The 13,918-nt window shown below is 43.9% G+C and overlaps 20 non-coding genes across 20 annotated transcripts; all 20 read left to right on the top strand.

The window, feature by feature from the left end:
• Window positions 1-21: 21 nt before the first annotated feature.
• trnaq-uug (transfer RNA glutamine (anticodon UUG)) lies at window positions 22-93 on the top strand. The gene has a single exon. It is a non-coding gene; the product is annotated as a tRNA-Gln (tRNA).
• A 936-nt stretch (window positions 94-1,029) lies between these two features.
• trnaq-uug (transfer RNA glutamine (anticodon UUG)) lies at window positions 1,030-1,101 on the top strand. Its single transcript has one exon. It is a non-coding gene; the product is annotated as a tRNA-Gln (tRNA).
• Window positions 1,102-1,401: 300 nt separating this feature from the next.
• trnav-aac (transfer RNA valine (anticodon AAC)) lies at window positions 1,402-1,474 on the top strand. Its single transcript has one exon. It is a non-coding gene; the product is annotated as a tRNA-Val (tRNA).
• Window positions 1,475-1,767: 293 nt separating this feature from the next.
• Window positions 1,768-1,839, top strand: trnaq-uug (transfer RNA glutamine (anticodon UUG)). Its single transcript has one exon. It is a non-coding gene; the product is annotated as a tRNA-Gln (tRNA).
• A 936-nt stretch (window positions 1,840-2,775) lies between these two features.
• On the top strand, window positions 2,776-2,847 carry trnaq-uug (transfer RNA glutamine (anticodon UUG)). The gene has a single exon. It is a non-coding gene; the product is annotated as a tRNA-Gln (tRNA).
• Window positions 2,848-3,147: 300 nt separating this feature from the next.
• Window positions 3,148-3,220, top strand: trnav-aac (transfer RNA valine (anticodon AAC)). The gene has a single exon. It is a non-coding gene; the product is annotated as a tRNA-Val (tRNA).
• A 293-nt stretch (window positions 3,221-3,513) lies between these two features.
• Window positions 3,514-3,585, top strand: trnaq-uug (transfer RNA glutamine (anticodon UUG)). The gene has a single exon. It is a non-coding gene; the product is annotated as a tRNA-Gln (tRNA).
• Window positions 3,586-4,521: 936 nt separating this feature from the next.
• trnaq-uug (transfer RNA glutamine (anticodon UUG)) lies at window positions 4,522-4,593 on the top strand. Its single transcript has one exon. It is a non-coding gene; the product is annotated as a tRNA-Gln (tRNA).
• A 300-nt stretch (window positions 4,594-4,893) lies between these two features.
• On the top strand, window positions 4,894-4,966 carry trnav-aac (transfer RNA valine (anticodon AAC)). Its single transcript has one exon. It is a non-coding gene; the product is annotated as a tRNA-Val (tRNA).
• Window positions 4,967-5,259: 293 nt separating this feature from the next.
• On the top strand, window positions 5,260-5,331 carry trnaq-uug (transfer RNA glutamine (anticodon UUG)). Its single transcript has one exon. It is a non-coding gene; the product is annotated as a tRNA-Gln (tRNA).
• A 936-nt stretch (window positions 5,332-6,267) lies between these two features.
• trnaq-uug (transfer RNA glutamine (anticodon UUG)) lies at window positions 6,268-6,339 on the top strand. The gene has a single exon. It is a non-coding gene; the product is annotated as a tRNA-Gln (tRNA).
• A 300-nt stretch (window positions 6,340-6,639) lies between these two features.
• trnav-aac (transfer RNA valine (anticodon AAC)) lies at window positions 6,640-6,712 on the top strand. Its single transcript has one exon. It is a non-coding gene; the product is annotated as a tRNA-Val (tRNA).
• A 293-nt stretch (window positions 6,713-7,005) lies between these two features.
• trnaq-uug (transfer RNA glutamine (anticodon UUG)) lies at window positions 7,006-7,077 on the top strand. The gene has a single exon. It is a non-coding gene; the product is annotated as a tRNA-Gln (tRNA).
• Window positions 7,078-8,016: 939 nt separating this feature from the next.
• Window positions 8,017-8,088, top strand: trnaq-uug (transfer RNA glutamine (anticodon UUG)). The gene has a single exon. It is a non-coding gene; the product is annotated as a tRNA-Gln (tRNA).
• Window positions 8,089-9,952: 1,864 nt separating this feature from the next.
• Window positions 9,953-10,025, top strand: trnav-aac (transfer RNA valine (anticodon AAC)). The gene has a single exon. It is a non-coding gene; the product is annotated as a tRNA-Val (tRNA).
• A 294-nt stretch (window positions 10,026-10,319) lies between these two features.
• On the top strand, window positions 10,320-10,391 carry trnaq-uug (transfer RNA glutamine (anticodon UUG)). Its single transcript has one exon. It is a non-coding gene; the product is annotated as a tRNA-Gln (tRNA).
• A 666-nt stretch (window positions 10,392-11,057) lies between these two features.
• On the top strand, window positions 11,058-11,129 carry trnaq-uug (transfer RNA glutamine (anticodon UUG)). Its single transcript has one exon. It is a non-coding gene; the product is annotated as a tRNA-Gln (tRNA).
• A 936-nt stretch (window positions 11,130-12,065) lies between these two features.
• Window positions 12,066-12,137, top strand: trnaq-uug (transfer RNA glutamine (anticodon UUG)). Its single transcript has one exon. It is a non-coding gene; the product is annotated as a tRNA-Gln (tRNA).
• Window positions 12,138-12,437: 300 nt separating this feature from the next.
• Window positions 12,438-12,510, top strand: trnav-aac (transfer RNA valine (anticodon AAC)). Its single transcript has one exon. It is a non-coding gene; the product is annotated as a tRNA-Val (tRNA).
• Window positions 12,511-12,803: 293 nt separating this feature from the next.
• On the top strand, window positions 12,804-12,875 carry trnaq-uug (transfer RNA glutamine (anticodon UUG)). The gene has a single exon. It is a non-coding gene; the product is annotated as a tRNA-Gln (tRNA).
• Window positions 12,876-13,918: the final 1,043 nt, after the last annotated feature.

The following is a 13,918-nucleotide window of genomic DNA, read 5'->3' on the forward strand; positions in this document are numbered from 1 at the left end:
AGCGTACTTTGACTGTGGAAGGGTTCCATGGTGTAATGGTTAGCACTCTGGACTTTGAATCCAGTGATCCGAGTTCAAATCTCGTTGGAACCTTCAGGTATGTGAGTTCTGGAAAGAAGATCAGTTGAGTAGGCTAGTCAGTTGGCAAGTCACATTTGAGTGCATGATTGATCAAATCCAGTTGAGAGGATTTGCTGTATCACTAGTTGAACCTTTATGGTGTCTTCTTGAATATTTATTGGCGATGCTTCTATTTTTCCGTGCTCTCCCAGAGTAGTTTGTTAAAATCCCACTTCTGACACAATTTTTTGCCATTCAATAATCTCTTTCCCTCAGCCACAAAATTTGGGAAAACTTTGGACTCCGGAACACTCATCAGCAGCCGCAGCGACAGTTTCCGTAGTGTAGCGGTTATCACATTCGCCTAACACGCGAAAGGTCCTCAGTTTGACACTGGGCGGAAACATTACTTGCTCCAGCTTTATTTATTTCATCCTTGTGTGAAGATGTATGACTGCCCGTTACTGATAGCAACATCAACATATTCATCATTTTGGATAGGAAGGGACTCATCTGCTATTCTTCAAATTCTGTCAAGAAAACAGCAAATGTTCTGCACCATAGAAAGCGCATCCCGCCCTGCTTCCTATGAGCTGTCCCTAGGCACCACTCCGGAGCTCTGTGAGAATGCATCTCCAACAGATAATCTCTGTCGTAAAGTCATTTTTTGCAGCTTTTCAAGAGATTCTCTGATGCTGAGGTGTGAAACGGACTTTGGTGAACCCCCAGCTGCTGAGTGACAATGGCACCCTCCCCGTCAGGGAATCGAACCCTGTTCCTCCGCATGACAGACGGATTCTAACCTTTGACCAGCGAAGATTAAGAATACTTTGCTTGACTGTCGTGCCCATGCTGAGAATACAAACTGTAAGAGTATTACTGAAAAATTGACCAAAAAAATCCCTTTGCTATAAAACCTTTCGTTGTAAACCATTTGCATGACTGAGAGCGTACTTTGACTATGGACGGGGTTCCATGGTGTAATGGTTAGCACTCTGGACTTTGAATCCAGTGATTTGAGTTCAAATCTCGGTGGAACCTTCAGGTATGTGAGTTCTGGAAAGAAGATCAGTTGAGTAGGCTAGTCAGTTGGCAAGTAACATTTGAGTGCATGATTGATCAAATCCAGTTGAGAGGATTTGCTGTATCACTAGTTGAACCTTTATGGTGTCTTCTTGAATATTCATTGGCGATGCTTCTATTTTTCCGTGCTCTCCCAGAGTAGTTTGTTAAAATCCCACTTCTGACACAATTTGTTGCCACTCCATAATCTCTTTCCCTCAGCCACAAAATTTGGGAAAACTTTGGACTCCGGAACACTCATCGGCAGCCACAGCGACAGTTTCCGTAGTGTAGCGGTTATCACATTCGCCTAACACGCGAAAGGTCCTCAGTTCGACACTGGGCGGAAACATTACTTTGTCCAGCTTTATTTATTTCATCCTTGTGTGAAGATGTATGACTGCCCGTTACTGATAGCAACATCAACATATTCATCATTTTGGATAGGAGGGGAGACTCATCTGCTATTCTTCACATTCTATCAAGACAACAGCAAATGTTCTGCACCATAGAAAGCGCATCCCGCCCTGCCTCCTATGAGCTGTCCCTAGGCACCACTCCGGAGCTCTGTGAGAATGCATCTCCAACAGATAATCTCTGTCGTAAAGCATTTGCATGACTGAGAGCGTACTTTGACTGTGGAAGGGTTCCATGGTGTAATGGTTAGCACTCTGGACTTTGAATCCAGTGATCCGAGTTCAAATCTCGGTGGAACCTTCAGGTATGTGAGTTCTGGAAAGAAGATCAGTTGAGTAGGCTAGTCAGTTGGCAAGTCACATTTGAGTGCATGATTGATCAAATCCAGTTGAGAGGATTTGCTGTATCACTAGTTGAACCTTTATGGTGTCTTCTTGAATATTTATTGGCGATGCTTCTATTTTTCCGTGCTCTCCCAGAGTAGTTTGTTAAAATCCCACTTCTGACACAATTTTTTGCCATTCAATAATCTCTTTCCCTCAGCCACAAAATTTGGGAAAACTTTGGTCTCCGGAACACTCATCAGCAGCCGCAGCGACAGTTTCCGTAGTGTAGCGGTTATCACATTCGCCTAACACGCGAAAGGTCCTCAGTTTGACACTGGGCGGAAACATTACTTGCTCCAGCTTTATTTATTTCATCCTTGTGTGAAGATGTATGACTGCCCGTTACTGATAGCAACATCAACATATTCATCATTTTGGATAGGAAGGGACTCATCTGCTATTCTTCACATTCTGTCAAGAAAACAGCAAATGTTCTGCACCATAGAAAGCGCATCCCGCCCTGCTTCCTATGAGCTGTCCCTAGGCACCACTCCGGAGCTCTGTGAGAATGCATCTCCAACAGATAATCTCTGTCGTAAAGTCATTTTTTGCAGCTTTTCAAGAGATTCTCTGATGCTGAGGTGTGAAACGGACTTTGGTGAACCCCCAGCTGCTGAGTGACAATGGCACCCTCCCCGTCAGGGAATCGAACCCTGTTCCTCCGCATGACAAACGGATTCTAACCTTTGACCAGCGAAGATTAAGAATACTTTGCTTGACTGTCGTGCCCATGCTGAGAATACAAACTGTAAGAGTATTACTGAAAAATTGACCAAAAAAATCCCTTTGCTATAAAACCTTTCGTTGTAAACCATTTGCATGACTGAGAGCGTACTTTGACTATGGACAGGGTTCCATGGTGTAATGGTTAGCACTCTGGACTTTGAATCCAGTGATTCGAGTTCAAATCTCGGTGGAACCTTCAGGTATGTGAGTTCTGGAAAGAAGATTAGTTGAGTAGGCTAGTCAGTTGGCAAGTCACATTTGAGTGCATGATTGATCAAATCCAGTTGAGAGGATTTGCTGTATCACTAGTTGAACCTTTATGGTGTCTTCTTGAATATTCATTGGCGATGCTTCTATTTTTCCGTGCTCTCCCAGAGTAGTTTGTTAAAATCCCACTTCTGACACAATTTGTTGCCACTCCATAATCTCTTTCCCTCAGCCACAAAATTTGGGAAAACTTTGGACTCCGGAACACTCATCGGCAGCCACAGCGACAGTTTCCGTAGTGTAGCGGTTATCACATTCGCCTAACACGCGAAAGGTCCTCAGTTCGACACTGGGCGGAAACATTACTTTGTCCAGCTTTATTTATTTCATCCTTGTGTGAAGATGTATGACTGCCCGTTACTGATAGCAACATCAACATATTCATCATTTTGGATAGGAGGGGAAACTCATCTGCTATTCTTCTCATTCTATCAAGACAACAGCAAATGTTCTGGACCATAGAAAGCGCATCCCGACCTGCCTCCTATGAGCTGTCCCTAGGCACCACTCCAGGGCTCTGTGAGAATGCATCTCCAACAGATAATCTCTGTCGTAAAGCATTTGCATGACTGAGAGCGTACTTTGACTGTGGAAGGGTTCCATGGTGTAATGGTTAGCACTCTGGACTTTGAATCCAGTGATCCGAGTTCAAATCTCGTTGGAACCTTCAGGTATGTGAGTTCTGGAAAGAAGATCAGTTGAGTAGGCTAGTCAGTTGGCAAGTCACATTTGAGTGCATGATTGATCAAATCCAGTTGAGAGGATTTGCTGTATCACTAGTTGAACCTTTATGGTGTCTTCTTGAATATTTATTGGCGATGCTTCTATTTTTCCGTGCTCTCCCAGAGTAGTTTGTTAAAATCCCACTTCTGACACAATTTTTTGCCATTCAATAATCTCTTTCCCTCAGCCACAAAATTTGGGAAAACTTTGGACTCCGGAACACTCATCAGCAGCCGCAGCGACAGTTTCCGTAGTGTAGCGGTTATCACATTCGCCTAACACGCGAAAGGTCCTCAGTTTGACACTGGGCGGAAACATTACTTGCTCCAGCTTTATTTATTTCATCCTTGTGTGAAGATGTATGACTGCCCGTTACTGATAGCAACATCAACATATTCATCATTTTGGATAGGAAGGGACTCATCTGCTATTCTTCAAATTCTGTCAAGAAAACAGCAAATGTTCTGCACCATAGAAAGCGCATCCCGCCCTGCTTCCTATGAGCTGTCCCTAGGCACCACTCCGGAGCTCTGTGAGAATGCATCTCCAACAGATAATCTCTGTCGTAAAGTCATTTTTTGCAGCTTTTCAAGAGATTCTCTGATGCTGAGGTGTGAAACGGACTTTGGTGAACCCCCAGCTGCTGAGTGACAATGGCACCCTCCCCGTCAGGGAATCGAACCCTGTTCCTCCGCATGACAGACGGATTCTAACCTTTGACCAGCGAAGATTAAGAATACTTTGCTTGACTGTCGTGCCCATGCTGAGAATACAAACTGTAAGAGTATTACTGAAAAATTGACCAAAAAAATCCCTTTGCTATAAAACCTTTCGTTGTAAACCATTTGCATGACTGAGAGCGTACTTTGACTATGGACGGGGTTCCATGGTGTAATGGTTAGCACTCTGGACTTTGAATCCAGTGATTTGAGTTCAAATCTCGGTGGAACCTTCAGGTATGTGAGTTCTGGAAAGAAGATCAGTTGAGTAGGCTAGTCAGTTGGCAAGTAACATTTGAGTGCATGATTGATCAAATCCAGTTGAGAGGATTTGCTGTATCACTAGTTGAACCTTTATGGTGTCTTCTTGAATATTCATTGGCGATGCTTCTATTTTTCCGTGCTCTCCCAGAGTAGTTTGTTAAAATCCCACTTCTGACACAATTTGTTGCCACTCCATAATCTCTTTCCCTCAGCCACAAAATTTGGGAAAACTTTGGACTCCGGAACACTCATCGGCAGCCACAGCGACAGTTTCCGTAGTGTAGCGGTTATCACATTCGCCTAACACGCGAAAGGTCCTCAGTTCGACACTGGGCGGAAACATTACTTTGTCCAGCTTTATTTATTTCATCCTTGTGTGAAGATGTATGACTGCCCGTTACTGATAGCAACATCAACATATTCATCATTTTGGATAGGAGGGGAGACTCATCTGCTATTCTTCACATTCTATCAAGACAACAGCAAATGTTCTGCACCATAGAAAGCGCATCCCGCCCTGCCTCCTATGAGCTGTCCCTAGGCACCACTCCGGAGCTCTGTGAGAATGCATCTCCAACAGATAATCTCTGTCGTAAAGCATTTGCATGACTGAGAGCGTACTTTGACTGTGGAAGGGTTCCATGGTGTAATGGTTAGCACTCTGGACTTTGAATCCAGTGATCCGAGTTCAAATCTCGGTGGAACCTTCAGGTATGTGAGTTCTGGAAAGAAGATCAGTTGAGTAGGCTAGTCAGTTGGCAAGTCACATTTGAGTGCATGATTGATCAAATCCAGTTGAGAGGATTTGCTGTATCACTAGTTGAACCTTTATGGTGTCTTCTTGAATATTTATTGGCGATGCTTCTATTTTTCCGTGCTCTCCCAGAGTAGTTTGTTAAAATCCCACTTCTGACACAATTTTTTGCCATTCAATAATCTCTTTCCCTCAGCCACAAAATTTGGGAAAACTTTGGTCTCCGGAACACTCATCAGCAGCCGCAGCGACAGTTTCCGTAGTGTAGCGGTTATCACATTCGCCTAACACGCGAAAGGTCCTCAGTTTGACACTGGGCGGAAACATTACTTGCTCCAGCTTTATTTATTTCATCCTTGTGTGAAGATGTATGACTGCCCGTTACTGATAGCAACATCAACATATTCATCATTTTGGATAGGAAGGGACTCATCTGCTATTCTTCACATTCTGTCAAGAAAACAGCAAATGTTCTGCACCATAGAAAGCGCATCCCGCCCTGCTTCCTATGAGCTGTCCCTAGGCACCACTCCGGAGCTCTGTGAGAATGCATCTCCAACAGATAATCTCTGTCGTAAAGTCATTTTTTGCAGCTTTTCAAGAGATTCTCTGATGCTGAGGTGTGAAACGGACTTTGGTGAACCCCCAGCTGCTGAGTGACAATGGCACCCTCCCCGTCAGGGAATCGAACCCTGTTCCTCCGCATGACAGACGGATTCTAACCTTTGACCAGCGAAGATTAAGAATACTTTGCTTGACTGTCGTGCCCATGCTGAGAATACAAACTGTAAGAGTATTACTGAAAAATTGACCAAAAAAATCCCTTTGCTATAAAACCTTTCGTTGTAAACCATTTGCATGACTGAGAGCGTACTTTGACTATGGACGGGGTTCCATGGTGTAATGGTTAGCACTCTGGACTTTGAATCCAGTGATTTGAGTTCAAATCTCGGTGGAACCTTCAGGTATGTGAGTTCTGGAAAGAAGATCAGTTGAGTAGGCTAGTCAGTTGGCAAGTAACATTTGAGTGCATGATTGATCAAATCCAGTTGAGAGGATTTGCTGTATCACTAGTTGAACCTTTATGGTGTCTTCTTGAATATTCATTGGCGATGCTTCTATTTTTCCGTGCTCTCCCAGAGTAGTTTGTTAAAATCCCACTTCTGACACAATTTGTTGCCACTCCATAATCTCTTTCCCTCAGCCACAAAATTTGGGAAAACTTTGGACTCCGGAACACTCATCAGCAGCCACAGCGACAGTTTCCGTAGTGTAGCGGTTATCACATTCGCCTAACACGCGAAAGGTCCTCAGTTCGACACTGGGCGGAAACATTACTTTGTCCAGCTTTATTTATTTCATCCTTGTGTGAAGATGTATGACTGCCCGTTACTGATAGCAACATCAACATATTCATAATTTTGGATAGGAGGGGAGACTCATCTGCTATTCTTCTCATTCTATCAAGACAACAGCAAATGTTCTGGACCATAGAAAGCGCATCCCGACCTGCCTCCTATGAGCTGTCCCTAGGCACCACTCCAGGGCTCTGTGAGAATGCATCTCCAACAGATAATCTCTGTCGTAAAGCATTTGCATGACTGAGAGCGTACTTTGACTGTGGAAGGGTTCCATGGTGTAATGGTTAGCACTCTGGACTTTGAATCCAGTGATCCGAGTTCAAATCTCGGTGGAACCTTCAGGTATGTGAGTTCTGGAAAGAAGATCAGTTGAGTAGGCTAGTCGGTTGGCAAGTCACATTTGAGTGCATGATTGATCAAATCCAGTTGAGAGGATTTGCTGTATCACTAGTTGAACATTTATGGTGTCTTCTTGAATATTTATTGGCGATGCTTCTATTTTTCCGTGCTCTCCCAGAGTAGTTTGTTAAAATCCCACTTCTGACACAATTTTTTGCCACTCCATAATCTCTTTCCCTCAGCCACAAAATTTGGGAATACTTTGGACTCCGGAACACTCATCGGCAGCCACAGCGACAGTTTCCGTAGTGTAGCGGTTATCACATTCGCCTAACACGCGAGAGGTCCTCAGTTGGACACTGGGCGGAAACATTACTTTCTCCAGCTTTTTTTATTTCATCCTTGTGTGAAGATGTATGACTGCCCGTTACTGATAGCAACATCAACATATTCATCATTTTGGATAGGAGGGGAGACTCATCTGCTATTCTTCACATTCTATCAAGAAAACAGCAAATGTTCTGCACCATAGAAAGCGCATCCCGCCCTGCCTCCTATGAGCTGTCCCTAGGCACCACTCCGGAGCTCTGTGAGAATGCATCTCCAACAGATAATCTTTGTCGTAAAGTCATTTTTTGCAGCTTTTCAAGAGATTCTCTGATGCTGAGGTGTGAAACGGACTCTGGTGAACCCCCAGCTGCTGAGTGACAATGGCACCCTCCCCGTCAGGGAATTGAACCCTGTTCCTCCGCATGACAGACGGATTCTAACCTTTGACCAGCGAAGATTAAGAATACTTTGCTTGACTGTCGTGCCCATGCTGAGAATACAAACTGTAAGAGTATTACTGAAAAATTGACCAAAAAAAATCCCTTTGCTATAAAACCTTTCGTTGTAAACCATTTGCATGACTGAGAGCGTACTTTGACTGTGGACTGGGTTCCATGGTGTAATGCTTAGCACTCTGGACTTTGAATCCAGTGATCTGAGTTCAAATCTCAGTGGAACCTTCAGGTATGTGAATTTTGGAAAGAAGATCAGTTGAGTTGGCAAGTCACATTTGAGTGCATGATTGATCAAATCCAGTTGAGAGGATTTGCTGTATCGCTAGTTGAACATTTATGGTGTCTTTTTGAATATTCATTGGCGATGCTTCTATTTTTCCGTGCTCTCCCAGAGTAGTTTGTTAAAATCCCACTTCTGGCACAATTTGTTGCCACTCCATAATCTCTTTCCCTCAGCCACAAAATTTGGGAATACTTTGGACTCCAGAACACTCATCAGCAGCCACAGCGACAGTTTCCATAGTGTAGCGGTTATCACATTCGACTAACACGCGAAAGGTCCTCAGTTCGACACTGGGCGGAAACATTACTTTCTCCAGCTTTTTTATTTCATCCTTGTGTGAAGATGTATGACTGCCCGTTACTGATAGCAACATCAACATATTCATCATTTTGGATAGGAGGGGAGACTCATCTGCTATTCTTCACATTCTATCAAGAAAACAGCAAATGTTCTGCACCATAGAAAGCGCATCCCGCCCTGCCTCCTATGAGCTGTCCCTAGGCACCACCCCGGAGCTCTGTTAGAATGCATCTCCAACAGATAATCTTTGTCGTAAAGTCATTTTTTGCAGCTTTTCAAGAGATTCTCTGATGCTGAGGTGTGAAACGGACTTTGGTGAACCCCCAGCTGTTGAGTGACAATGGCACCCTCCCCGTCAGGGAATCGAACCCTGTTCCTCCGCATGACAGACGGATTCTAACCTTTGACCAGCGAAGATTAAGAATACTTTGCTTGACTGTCGTGCCCATGCTGAGAATACAAACTGTAAGAGTATTACTGAAAAATTGACCAAAAAAATCCCTTTGCTATAAAACCTTTCATTGTAAACCATTTGCATGACTGAGAGCGTACTTTGACTGTGGACGGGGTTCCATGGTGTAATGGTTAGTACTCTGGACTTTAAATCCAGTGATTCGAGTTCAAATCTCAGTGGAACCTTCAGGTATGTGAGTTCTGGAAAGAAGATCAGTTGAGTAGGCTAGTCGGTTGGCAAGTCACATTTGAGTGCATGATTGATCAAATCCAGTTGAGAGGATTTGCTGTATTACTAGTTGAACCTTTATGGTGTCTTCTTGAATATTCATTGGCGATGCTTCTATTTTTCCGTGCTCTCCCAGAGTAGTTTGTTAAAATCCCACTTCTGACACAATTTGTTGCCACTCCATAATCTCTTTCCCTCAGCCACAAAATTTGGGAAAACTTTGGACTCCGGAACACTCATCAGCAGCCACAGCGACAGTTTCTGTAGTGTAGCGGTTATCACATTCGCCTAACACGCGAAAGGTCCTCAGTTCGACACTGGGCGGAAACATTACTTTGTCCAGCTTTATTTATTTCATCCTTGTGTGAAGATGTATGACTGCCCGTTACTGATAGCAACATCAACATATTCATCATTTTGGATAGGAGGGTAGACTCATCTGCTATTCTTCTCATTCTGTCAAGACAACAGCAAATGTTCTGGACCATAGAAAGCGCATCCCGACCTGCCTCCTATGAGCTGTCCCTAGGCACCACTCCAGGGCTCTGTGAGAATGCATCTCCAGCAGATAATCTCTGTCGTAAAGCATTTGCATGACTGAGAGCGTACTTTGACTATGGATTTGCTGTATCACTAGTTGAACCTTTATGGTGTCTTCTTGAATATTCATTGGCGATGCTTCTATTTTTCCGTGCTCTCCCAGAGTATTTTGTTAAAATCCCACTTCTGACACAATTTTTTGCTACTCCAGAATCTCTTTCCCTCAGCCACAAAATTTGGGAATACTTTGGAGTCCGGAACACTCATCGGCAGCCACAGAGACAGTTTCCGTAGTGTAGCGGTTATCACATTCGCCTAACACGCGAAAGGTCCTCAGTTCGACACTGGGCGGAAACATTACTTTGTCCAGCTTTATTTATTTCATCCTTGAGTGAAGATGTATGACTGCCCGTTACTGATAGCAACATCAACATATTCATCATTTTGGATATGAGGGGAGACTCATCTGCTATTCTTCTCATTCTGTCAAGACAACAGCAAATGTTCTGGACCATAGAAAGCGCATCCCGACCTGCCTCCTAATAGCTGTCCCTAGGCACCACTCCAGGGCTCTGTGAGAATGCATCTCCAGCAGATAATCTCTGTCGTAAAGCATTTGCATGACTGAGAGCGTACTTTGACTATGGACAGGGTTCCATGGTGTAATGGTTAGCACTCTGGACTTTGAATCCAGTGATCAGAGTTCAAATCTCGGTGGAACCTTCAGGTATGTGAGTTCTGGAAAGAAGATCAGTTGAGTAGGCTAGTCAGTTGGCAAGTCATATTTGAGTGCATGATTGATCAAATCCAGTTGAGAGGATTTGCTGTATCGCTAGTTGAACCTTTATGGTGTCTTCTTGAATATTCATTGGCGATGCTTCTATTTTTCCGTGCTCTCCCAGAATAGTTTGTTAAAATCCCACTTCTGACACAATTTGTTGCCACTCCATAATCTCTTTCCCTCAGCCACAAAATTTGGGAATACTTTGGAGTCCGGAACACTCATCGGCAGCCACAGCGACAGTTTCCGTAGTGTAGCGGTTATCACATTCGCCTAACACGCGAACGGTCCTCAGTTCGACACTGGGCGGAAACATTACTTTGTCCAGCTTTATTTATTTCATCCTTGTGTGAAGATGTATGACTGCCCGTTACTGATAGCAACATCAACATATTCATCATTTTGGATAGGAGGGGAGACTCATCTGCTATTCTTCACATTCTATCAAGACAACAGCAAATGTTCTGGACCATAGAAAGCGCATCCCGACCTGCCTCCTATGAGCTGTCCCTAGGCACCACTCCAGGGCTCTGTGAGAATGCATCTCCAACAGATAATCTCTGTCGTAAAGCATTTGCATGACTGAGAGCGTACTTTGACTGTGGAAGGGTTCCATGGTGTAATGGTTAGCACTCTGGACTTTGAATCCAGTGATCCGAGTTCAAATCTCGTTGGAACCTTCAGGTATGTGAGTTCTGGAAAGAAGATCAGTTGAGTAGGCTAGTCAGTTGGCAAGTCACATTTGAGTGCATGATTGATCAAATCCAGTTGAGAGGATTTGCTGTATCACTAGTTGAACCTTTATGGTGTCTTCTTGAATATTTATTGGCGATGCTTCTATTTTTCCGTGCTCTCCCAGAGTAGTTTGTTAAAATCCCACTTCTGACACAATTTTTTGCCATTCAATAATCTCTTTCCCTCAGCCACAAAATTTGGGAAAACTTTGGACTCCGGAACACTCATCAGCAGCCGCAGCGACAGTTTCTGTAGTGTAGCGGTTATCACATTCGCCTAACACGCGAAAGGTCCTCAGTTTGACACTGGGCGGAAACATTACTTGCTCCAGCTTTATTTATTTCATCCTTGTGTGAAGATGTATGACTGCCCGTTACTGATAGCAACATCAACATATTCATCATTTTGGATAGGAAGGGACTCATCTGCTATTCTTCACATTCTGTCAAGAAAACAGCAAATGTTCTGCACCATAGAAAGCGCATCCCGCCCTGCTTCCTATGAGCTGTCCCTAGGCACCACTCCGGAGCTCTGTGAGAATGCATCTCCAACAGATAATCTCTGTCGTAAAGTCATTTTTTGCAGCTTTTCAAGAGATTCTCTGATGCTGAGGTGTGAAACGGACTTTGGTGAACCCCCAGCTGCTGAGTGACAATGGCACCCTCCCCGTCAGGGAATCGAACCCTGTTCCTCCGCATGACAGACGGATTCTAACCTTTGACCAGCGAAGATTAAGAATACTTTGCTTGACTGTCGTGCCCATGCTGAGAATACAAACTGTAAGAGTATTACTGAAAAATTGACCAAAAAAATCCCTTTGCTATAAAACCTTTCGTTGTAAACCATTTGCATGACTGAGAGCGTACTTTGACTATGGACGGGGTTCCATGGTGTAATGGTTAGCACTCTGGACTTTGAATCCAGTGATTTGAGTTCAAATCTCGGTGGAACCTTCAGGTATGTGAGTTCTGGAAAGAAGATCAGTTGAGTAGGCTAGTCAGTTGGCAAGTAACATTTGAGTGCATGATTGATCAAATCCAGTTGAGAGGATTTGCTGTATCACTAGTTGAACCTTTATGGTGTCTTCTTGAATATTCATTGGCGATGCTTCTATTTTTCCGTGCTCTCCCAGAGTAGTTTGTTAAAATCCCACTTCTGACACAATTTGTTGCCACTCCATAATCTCTTTCCCTCAGCCACAAAATTTGGGAAAACTTTGGACTCCGGAACACTCATCAGCAGCCACAGCGACAGTTTCCGTAGTGTAGCGGTTATCACATTCGCCTAACACGCGAAAGGTCCTCAGTTCGACACTGGGCGGAAACATTACTTTGTCCAGCTTTATTTATTTCATCCTTGTGTGAAGATGTATGACTGCCCGTTACTGATAGCAACATCAACATATTCATAATTTTGGATAGGAGGGGAGACTCATCTGCTATTCTTCTCATTCTGTCAAGACAACAGCAAATGTTCTGGACCATAGAAAGCGCATCCCGACCTGCCTCCTATGAGCTGTCCCTAGGCACCACTCCAGGGCTCTGTGAGAATGCATCTCCAACAGATAATCTCTGTCGTAAAGCATTTGCATGACTGAGAGCGTACTTTGACTGTGGAAGGGTTCCATGGTGTAATGGTTAGCACTCTGGATTTTGAATCCAGTGATCAGAGTTCAAATCTCGGTGGAACCTTCAGGTATGTGAGTTCTGGAAAGAAGATCAGTTGAGTTGGCAAGTCACATTTGAGTGCATGATTGATCAAATCCAGTTGAGAGGATTTGCTGTATCGCTAGTTGAACATTTATGGTGTCTTTTTGAATATTCATTGGCGATGCTTCTATTTTTCCGTGCTCTCCCAGAGTAGTTTGTTAAAATCCCACTTCTGGCACAATTTGTTGCCACTCCATAATCTCTTTCCCTCAGCCACAAAATTTGGGAATACTTTGGACTCCAGAACACTCATCAGCAGCCACAGCGACAGTTTCCATAGTGTAGCGGTTATCACATTCGACTAACACGCGAAAGGTCCTCAGTTCGACACTGGGCGGAAACATTACTTTCTCCAGCTTTTTTATTTCATCCTTGTGTGAAGATGTATGACTGCCCGTTACTGATAGCAACATCAACATATTCATCATTTTGGATAGGAGGGGAGACTCATCTGCTATTCTTCACATTCTATCAAGAAAACAGCAAATGTTCTGCACCATAGAAAGCGCATCCCGCCCTGCCTCCTATGAGCTGTCCCTAGGCACCACCCCGGAGCTCTGTTAGAATGCATCTCCAACAGATAATCTTTGTCGTAAAGTCATTTTTTGCAGCTTTTCAAGAGATTCTCTGATGCTGAGGTGTGAAACGGACTTTGGTGAACCCCCAGCTGTTGAGTGACAATGGCACCCTCCCCGTCAGGGAATCGAACCCTGTTCCTCCGCATGACAGACGGATTCTAACCTTTGACCAGCGAAGATTAAGAATACTTTGCTTGACTGTCGTGCCCATGCTGAGAATACAAACTGTAAGAGTATTACTGAAAAATTGACCAAAAAAATCCCTTTGCTATAAAACCTTTCATTGTAAACCATTTGCATGACTGAGAGCGTACTTTGACTGTGGACAGGGTTCCATGGTGTAATGGTTAGTACTCTGGACTTTAAATCCAGTGATTCGAGTTCAAATCTCAGTGGAACCTTCAGGTATGTGAGTTCTGGAAAGAAGATCAGTTGAGTAGGCTAGTC

This window comes from Odontesthes bonariensis, chromosome 6 (genome assembly GCF_027942865.1).
Source record: "Odontesthes bonariensis isolate fOdoBon6 chromosome 6, fOdoBon6.hap1, whole genome shotgun sequence".
Taxonomy (NCBI): domain Eukaryota; kingdom Metazoa; phylum Chordata; class Actinopteri; order Atheriniformes; family Atherinopsidae; genus Odontesthes; species Odontesthes bonariensis.